The 8,214-nt window shown below is 38.6% G+C and overlaps 1 non-coding gene across 1 annotated transcript; it reads right to left on the bottom strand.

The window, feature by feature from the left end:
• Positions 1-4,941: 4,941 nt before the first annotated feature.
• LOC111908311 (small nucleolar RNA R71) lies at positions 4,942-5,048 on the bottom strand. Its single transcript, XR_002855835.2, has one exon. It is a non-coding gene; the product is annotated as a small nucleolar RNA R71 (small nucleolar RNA).
• Between the last annotated feature and the right edge of the window lie 3,166 nt (positions 5,049-8,214).

The raw sequence follows: 8,214 nt of genomic DNA, 5'->3' as shown, positions 1-8,214 counted from the left end.
AGGCCATGCAATTGATCCAAAACATAGATCTAGCCTCCTACAACCCATCCATCACGTAAAGTGGCAAACTTTACGTGAATCCAAAGAGATCTATGCATTTTCACTCTAGGGTTTGGGTTTGGGACAAAATAGCTACATCAATCACTCACAAATAGGGACTTTCATGCTCTCTGATCCTTCTCCCTTCCAGATATGAGGTAGAAACCTCAGATCTAACCTCTTGACTCTAATACTTCCAAGGATATGGTCTCTAACACCCCCAAAATGATGCATTAAAGAAATAGCAGCTCAAAAACGAGATATTACCTCCAAGAGGACGCCCCAACTGCAATGAAACTCAATTCCAAGCAAAGCCCCTTGCTCCAAGCCTCTTCTTTTCTAGGATCTCTTCAACAATCACCTCTCCAAGCTCCAATTTGCTCAACCATGGTGTTTCTCCTCGAAATTAGGGTTTCTGGGACTCAAGGGGTGATAAGGAGGCTGAAAAGGAGACATAATGTTCTTTATATAGGGCTCAACCCCGAGAATTAGGGTTTTCTCCACTCAGCGCCTACTCGCCGAGTCCTCCTCACTGACTCGCCGAGTCGGCTACTTAGCACGCGACCCAGTCGCGACTCCACTCGCCGAATCCATCCATGGACTCGCCGAGTCACTCTTTCCCAATTTACTCTTTTATCCCTTCAACTCTACTCTTGATATTTCGGGATGTTACAAGAGTCCTTTCCAGAAAATCTTATATTTTCTTTATGAAAAGCAGTCTTCTACCAAGACTGGACGGAGTTATGTTATAAAAAGTAATTTTTCCCTTAACACTATCATTATCAAAGTGTGGCATTTGATTTTTAAAGAAAGTAGGAGATTATCAGGGAAAATAACATATGCCTCAATAGTGAAGACTGCTGACTAAGGCAAAAGGAATCATAGACTCTAGGAGAGTATCGACTGAACGACACGCCTAGCTCAGTCTAACAAAAGGAGACACAAATCCCAGACGGTATCAAATGAAAGATACAGCTAGAAAGGTCTAAAACAGTGAATGCAGACCCTAGATAGTATCAAATGAAAGATACAGCTAGCACGGTCTAAAATAGTGAATACAGACCCTACTCAATATCAAATAAAAGATACAGCTGACAAGGTCTAAAACAGTGTAATTCTAAGATTGTGTTTCCAGCATACAGTGTTAAATACAGTTACCTTAAGACCATGAATTATAAGGTAACTTGGGGATACTCGTAACCATACTAATCGACACTAGAGTACTTGACGCCCTACAAGCGTCGATGTAAGTATGACATTTATCACCCCTTAGCTTGGTAGGCCATGGACGGTAGCTAGCAGTCAGGGTGCGGGGGTGTCAATCCCGTATAGATCTACACACACAATGTCCGCTCTCCCTACAAGAGACTCTGGTTACCAACTAGACAACGGAGAAGGCCGCGTCCTGAAGATGTATCCCAAACAGTGAATTCGGATGAAAGTGTTGGACTAGTAGTAGAGACTCATAACTAAACCGACCGATGTAAACCTTCATGTCTATACATGTATATATGATATATAATAAATGATTAAACGACCTTCGGATGGATATCCGATCCCACCAGACCACATCCAAACGAGGAAAAGGAAATAGGGTGACTAGCCTTCCTAAGTCCTTTAAACATCACTTATATAACCATACAAGTATAGGCATGCTTTTAACGATGTGGAAGCATTTAACTAAGTAGAAGTGTTAACAAAGTAGAAGTTTTTCAAGAAGTAGAAGCGTTTCTCGAAGTAAGTGTCAATAAAGTATAAGCGTTTACGAAGTAGTAGGATAAATGAAGTAGGAACGGTTCGTGAAATAGAAGCGGTAATGAAGTAGGAACGCTTACGACGTAGTAGTATTTCTCGAAGTAGAAGCGTTTAAAAAGTATAAGTGTATTACTAAGTAAAAGCATAACGAAGCAGTGGTATCTAACAAGTAGGAGTATCAAATCATGGAAGAAAACCTTGATGAAAACTTTGGAAAACCTTTATACTAAAGAAAATCACGACTTGGTATTCTTTTGTAAAATAAGTTTGAAAACCTTTAGAAATCCTTTGGAAACCTTTCATAAAAAAGTTTTAATGAAACATTGATAAAACAATATAAGTAAGAGATTTGAACAAGTGAATACATTTTAGAAAACCATTTATAGTATCATACTTGGTAAAACAGTTGACAGTGTAATAAATCCTTGTGCATGCGGGTTATCAGTCACATGTGATTGATATGATAACTGGCATGTTTAACTTGTATTCCCCCCCCCATAAAACATGTAAAAACATTTAAAAAGGTTAATTCAGGGGTATGAACTCACCTGTTGTAAGTGGATCGAACGAAGGTGCCGATTGGGTGCTCGGTGTCAAGTAAAGACTTGAACACACTTAGTGACCTATTAACATATGATAACATATGTTTTCATACAATTAGTACATATAATACTAATTAAACAATTATACGCATCCTAAAGTGCGAAAAACACTTTGATTAAGTGTTAGGGGTGTCCCGGGTAACATTTAAGGGTGTGTATGGCTTAGATAGGGAGTTTACTCTCCTAAAACTCACTTTAAGTGAGTTCACGATTGGGAGGCCACATCCCCCATGAATTTACTGCCGTAAACTCATGGGAGGAGTATTTTTGAATGATTTCAAGTCTCATGTGGTTTGATATTGCCATATTTATACTTATTTTTAGGCAATATTTAAGTACATTTTTATTAAAAAGTCGGTAATTTGTTTAGAATAATGGTACTTATGAGCTTAAATGTTATTTACAGCCAAAAAGAAGACATTTTGAAGAAAAGGGGACTGAAAGCGTTAAAGAAAGAAACTTTGGGAATTAAAAGAGTAAAAGTGAAGTAAATCTGGAAAAAGATTATTCACGACATGAGACTTAAAGGATTCAGGACATGAGTCGTTGGTTCTAGAAGATATGTATGCGGGTGAAGGAATCCTTGACGGGCACGGTTATCTACAACTCACGACGTGAATTTCTTACTATTCACGACGTGAATTTATGGATATCAGCAACTATATAAATCCTTGACCATTACGAATAGAGGCACCCTTGGGCAGAAGGAAGGAGTTCCAGAAGACGATGTGGAGCGAAAGAAAGGTTCTGGAAGAAGGTTTTCAACACCAAAAGGAGTAAAGGTTTATATTTTAGTTAAATAAGAACATGTCTTTCATTATTTTTAGCTGTGTTGCTATGATGAGCAGCTGAATCTAGCTACTCTTGTTTAGCTAGATGAAGCTTTAAACTTATGAATAGTTATACATTTATGGATTAAGTTTAGTTGGTAAAAATTGCTTGTGTTTGATTTGAATAGCCTAGCATGCTATTATTTGTTTATCTAATTGCTTGATTGCATGTTCTGTGTAGCTTAGTGACTATTAAACTGCATGAACTTGTTTACCTAATGATTTAGTGAACATTGAATTGTTAGAGATAGGATTGACCAATCTTAGTTAGTAATTAGAATAAATAAAGCTTAGCTGTGCTAGAGAACGTGTATTGTGATCATAATTGCGTTTATACAACAAATATTACATAGCATATTTACATTCATAATTAGTTATGTGTTTAATTATGTGTGAACATACATGGTTTGACATGAATTAGTTAATTATTGGTAAAGTTAGAACTAAATTACTAATACAACTAAAAACCAACTTAATAATCCGTAATCATTAGCTAGCCATAAGGGAGAAGTGGATTCAAACTAAACAAGAGTGTGTGTTTTTAATTACTGAATTTGAATTTAAGTTCATCTGATCTTGTAAAACCAGATAAAACCCCTTTTAAACTTGTTAATAAATTAGGTTAGTTTAACAGTAAGTAAATTAATTAAAACACCGTTCCCTGTGATCGACACCCGACTTACCCAAGCTATATTGTAATCTGACTAGGTACACTGCCTATAAGTGAATAGTTAGTTAAGTTTGTTAGGTTATAAATATTAAAATTAGTGAGTACTTTTGTGCACATCAAGTTTTTGGCGCCGTTGCCGGGGAACGGCTTAGATTATTAGTTTATTTAGTTGCATTAGATTAATCGCCCCTTTTGTGGAATAAAATCTGCAAAAAGGTTAATTGGTTATTTATTTTTGCTAGCTTAGCTTAGTTTATTTTTTTTTATGTTTCTGTCACAGAGTTCACGACGTGAGTTTTAATAAACTCACGGCGTGAAAGCTGAGATTTCAGTTTTTAGTTTTTCTTATTTTAGTCCAGTTTTACGTTTTTAGTTTAGCAAGTTGTAGGAGTTCATGACCAGAGGCTTAAACACACCCTTGGTGCCACCACTTGAAGATCCCGAGTCTGCAATTCACAAGAAAAAGACGCCCTTGTAAGAATTGAAGTCAGCTTTTTCAAGGAAGTCAGGAAAGAAGACAGGAGAGTCAAGTTCATCCGCGAGGCACAAGAGCAATATTGAGCACTTGGATCAGACACCCGTCCAAACCGAGTCCGAATACGATACCGAGCCGGAATTTGAAGAACACACGAGCGAACCCGAGAACGAGCCAAGGAACGAGATGGCAGCAATTGAAGAAATGTCCATGGGAGCTTACAAGAAGCGGATCCGAGAAGATGTGGGTCCCGGTTTAGTCCAACCCGCAATACCTGCCACTGTCACATTCGAGCTGAAGGGACACATATTGACTACCCTGAAGGAAATCCCATTTTTCGGGAAAGATCATGAGGATGCTTTTAAGCATCTTGATGAAGTCAATGACATTGCGGACTACTTCAATGTCCTAAATGTCAACAGAAAAACAGTCTTGCTTAGGATGCTTCCCATCACTTTCAAAGGAGCTGCTAAGGAGTGGTTAAAAGCACTCCCACCGGGTACAATCACCACTTGGGCTCAAATGCGTGATAAATTCTTGGACCAGTTTTGCCCGCCATCCAAGATAGCCAAACTCAAGAAGGCAATATCCAACTTTGAGCAACAGCCGGGGGAGTCACTATACGAAGCATGGGAGCGGTACAAGGGCTTGCTCAGAAATTGCCCTCAACATGACCTAAATGTGCAGCAAGAGATGTCAATCTTTTATGATGGGGTCAATGTGATGACAAGACAACTCCTTGATTCTCAAGGACCGTTGACAAAGAAAAATCCAAGGGAGGTCAAGGAGCTAATTGAAGAATTCGTGAATCATTCTCACGAATACCACAACCCGAGGCAAGAAGGAATCCTTGACGGGCATGGTTATCTACAACTCACGACGTGAATTTCTTACTATTCACTACGTGAATTTATGGATATCAGCAACTATATAAATCCTTAACCATTACGAATAGAGGCACCCTTGGGCAGAAGGAAGGAGTTCTAGAAGACGATTTGGTGCGAAAGAAAGGTACTGGAAGAAGGTTTTCAACATCAAAAAGCATAAAGGTTTATATTTTGGTTAAATAAGAACATGTCTTTCATTATTTTTAGCCGTGTTGGTTTAGTTGCTATGATGAGCAGCTGAATCTAGCTACTCCTGTTTAGCTAGATGAAGCTTTAAACTTATGAATAGTTATATGTTGATGGATTAAGTTTAGTTGGTAAAAATTGCTTGTGTTTGATTTGTATAACCTAGCATGCTACTGTTTGTTTATCTAATTGCTTGATTGCATGTTCTGTGTAGCTTAGTGACCATTAAACTGCATGAACCTGTTTACCTAATGATTTAGTGAACATTGAATTGTTAGAGCAAGGATTGACCAATCTTAGTTAGTAATTAGAATAAATAAAGCTTAGTTGTGCTAGAGAACGTGTATTGTGATCATAATTGCGTTTATATAACAAATCTTACATAGCATATTTACATTCATAATTAGTTTTGTGTTAATTATGTGTGAACACACATGGTTTGACATGAATTAGTTAATTATTGGTAAAGTTAGAACTAAATTACTAATACAACTAAAAACCAACTTAATAATCCGTAATCATTAGTTAGCCATAAGGGAGAAGTGGATTCAAACTAAACAAGAGTGTGTGTTTTTAATTATTGAATTTGAATTTAAGTTCATCTGATCTTGTAAAATCAGGTAAAACCCCCTTTCAACTTGTTAAAAATTAGGTTAATTTAATAGTAAGTAAATTAATTAGTAACACCGTTCCCTGTGATCGACACCCGACTGACCCAAGCTATACTGTAATCTGACTAGGTACACTACCTATAAGTGCATAGTTAGTTAATTTTGTTAGGTTATAAATATTAAAATTAGTGAGTACTTTTGTGCACATCAAGGCAAGATGGAATCCAAGGCGGAGGAGGGGCCCAAACTGAAGAAATAGCAGCGGTCATGGCCATGCTGAATAATATGGACCGCAGGATAACACAGATGGACCAGTCGATATATGCCATAAGAGTGGGTTGTGAGAGATGCAATGGTCCACACTTTACAAAGGACTGCAATGTAGATGAATATGGGAACAGAAAGGTTCAAGTGTGCTACTCTAGTGGGGATAAGTTTGATGAGGACTGGAGGAAACCGAAGAAGGAGTGGCTGCCATATGAGGAGTATAAGAAGCAAAAAGAAGAGAAGTATAGGAAGACAGGTCGAGGCCTTTATCAAAAGGAGCAGCCACCAGCCGAGAAGAAACCCGACCTAGAGACCATTTTAATGAAATTTATGGAAGCTTCGGAAAAGAGACACGATGCCACTAATTCTGCCATTCTAGAACAACAAACTTTGATAAAGAATCAGCAAGCCTCCATCCATAACCTTGAAGTACAATTTGGTCAACTAGCCACTCTAGTTCATGAGAAGTTATTCCCGAAAAATACCGAAACGAAGACCCAATCTCATGTAATGGCCATAGACACCGAAGAAGAAGCCATCTCGGAGTTCCTGGAAGCATTGGAAGAAGAACCACAGAAGCCCGATCAAAAGATGAAGAAGATCAAGCTCGAAAATCATGAAGCTGCTGAGTTCTAGAATTCACGACGTGAACCTTATATGTTCACGACGTGGGCCCGTCATGAACAACAAAATTCTACAGTTAGTTCGGTTTATCAGCCGCCTTTGCCTTTTCCTTCCCAAGCTACCCTTAGTCCACTGGAGTGAGAGCATAGAGAGTTTGTCAATCATGTGAAGGGGATCCCGATTAATACTCCCTTTGTCGAGTCCTTATCCAAAACACCCGAGCATAAAAAATTACTGCAAGATTTGATAGACACTCGCAAGCAATTAAGGAAGCAGTCTAAGGTGGTTTTAAGTGAACAAAGCTCAAAAGCTGTGCTGGGGAGACACCAGAGAAGATGGGGGATCCTGGACGTCTCACTCTTCCGTGTGAGTTTGGTAATAAATTGAAGGTTAATACTTTAGCTGATTCTGGGGCTAGCATTAATTTGATGCCTTTTTCATTTTATAAAAAGTTGGAAATTCAGAAGATGAAGGCTACAAAAATGATGATTCACATGGCGAACCGTTCAGTGACACAACCCCGGGGCACAGTGGAGGATATTTTGGTAAAAATTGGAAAATTTGTTTTTCCAATAGATTTTGTAGTAATGGATATGAAGGAAGATCCCGATGTTCCAATTATCCTTGGCCGGCCATTGCTTAACACTGCTGGAGCTCTTGTTGATATTCGCGAGTCTAAGCTCACCTTGAGAGTTGGAGATGAAAAAGAAGTTTTTGGGATAGAAGATGGCTTCCCAAAGGAACATGTTCAAGAAGAGGTGTTCACAATTAACAAAGACAATGAACTAGAAGAATTGGAGAAGCTTATGGAAGAAGAGATCAAGGCAGTTCATCAAGTCAAAAGAACAAAACCTAGAGCATCTGTTCCATTTTTGGTCGAAGTCATAGCTTACAAAAGTCCACCTTCTTGGGTGAGCAAAGAGGATGAGGAGATGACAAGTGATGAAGAGGAGGTCACTTCAAGAGTGACAAAGCCGGTGGTGAAAGTGGAGGAGGATGCGATGAGGTGCAAGGAAGAAACTAAGGGCACAAAACGCAAGCTTGAAGAAGAGGAGAAAGTTAAAAAGAAAATTCAAAGAAGGCATATAAAAGGCGAGTTCAAGCTTACAAGAGGCGATTCAAGGAACAAAAGATCCTAGTGGTGGATTCTTCCGAGGACTCAACGTAGGAGGCACGGAGTCCAGCTCAAGACTCCAAAAAAAAGAAGCGCTTCTCGGGAGGCAACCCGAGTTTGGTTTGAAAAAAAAATTCTTTTTCTTTTTGCATTT

This window comes from Lactuca sativa, chromosome 1 (assembly GCF_002870075.4).
Source record: "Lactuca sativa cultivar Salinas chromosome 1, Lsat_Salinas_v11, whole genome shotgun sequence".
Classification (NCBI taxonomy): domain Eukaryota; kingdom Viridiplantae; phylum Streptophyta; class Magnoliopsida; order Asterales; family Asteraceae; genus Lactuca; species Lactuca sativa.
The sequence above is the reverse complement of the archived record's forward strand: the minus strand, read 5'-3'. Positions and strand labels throughout refer to the sequence as shown.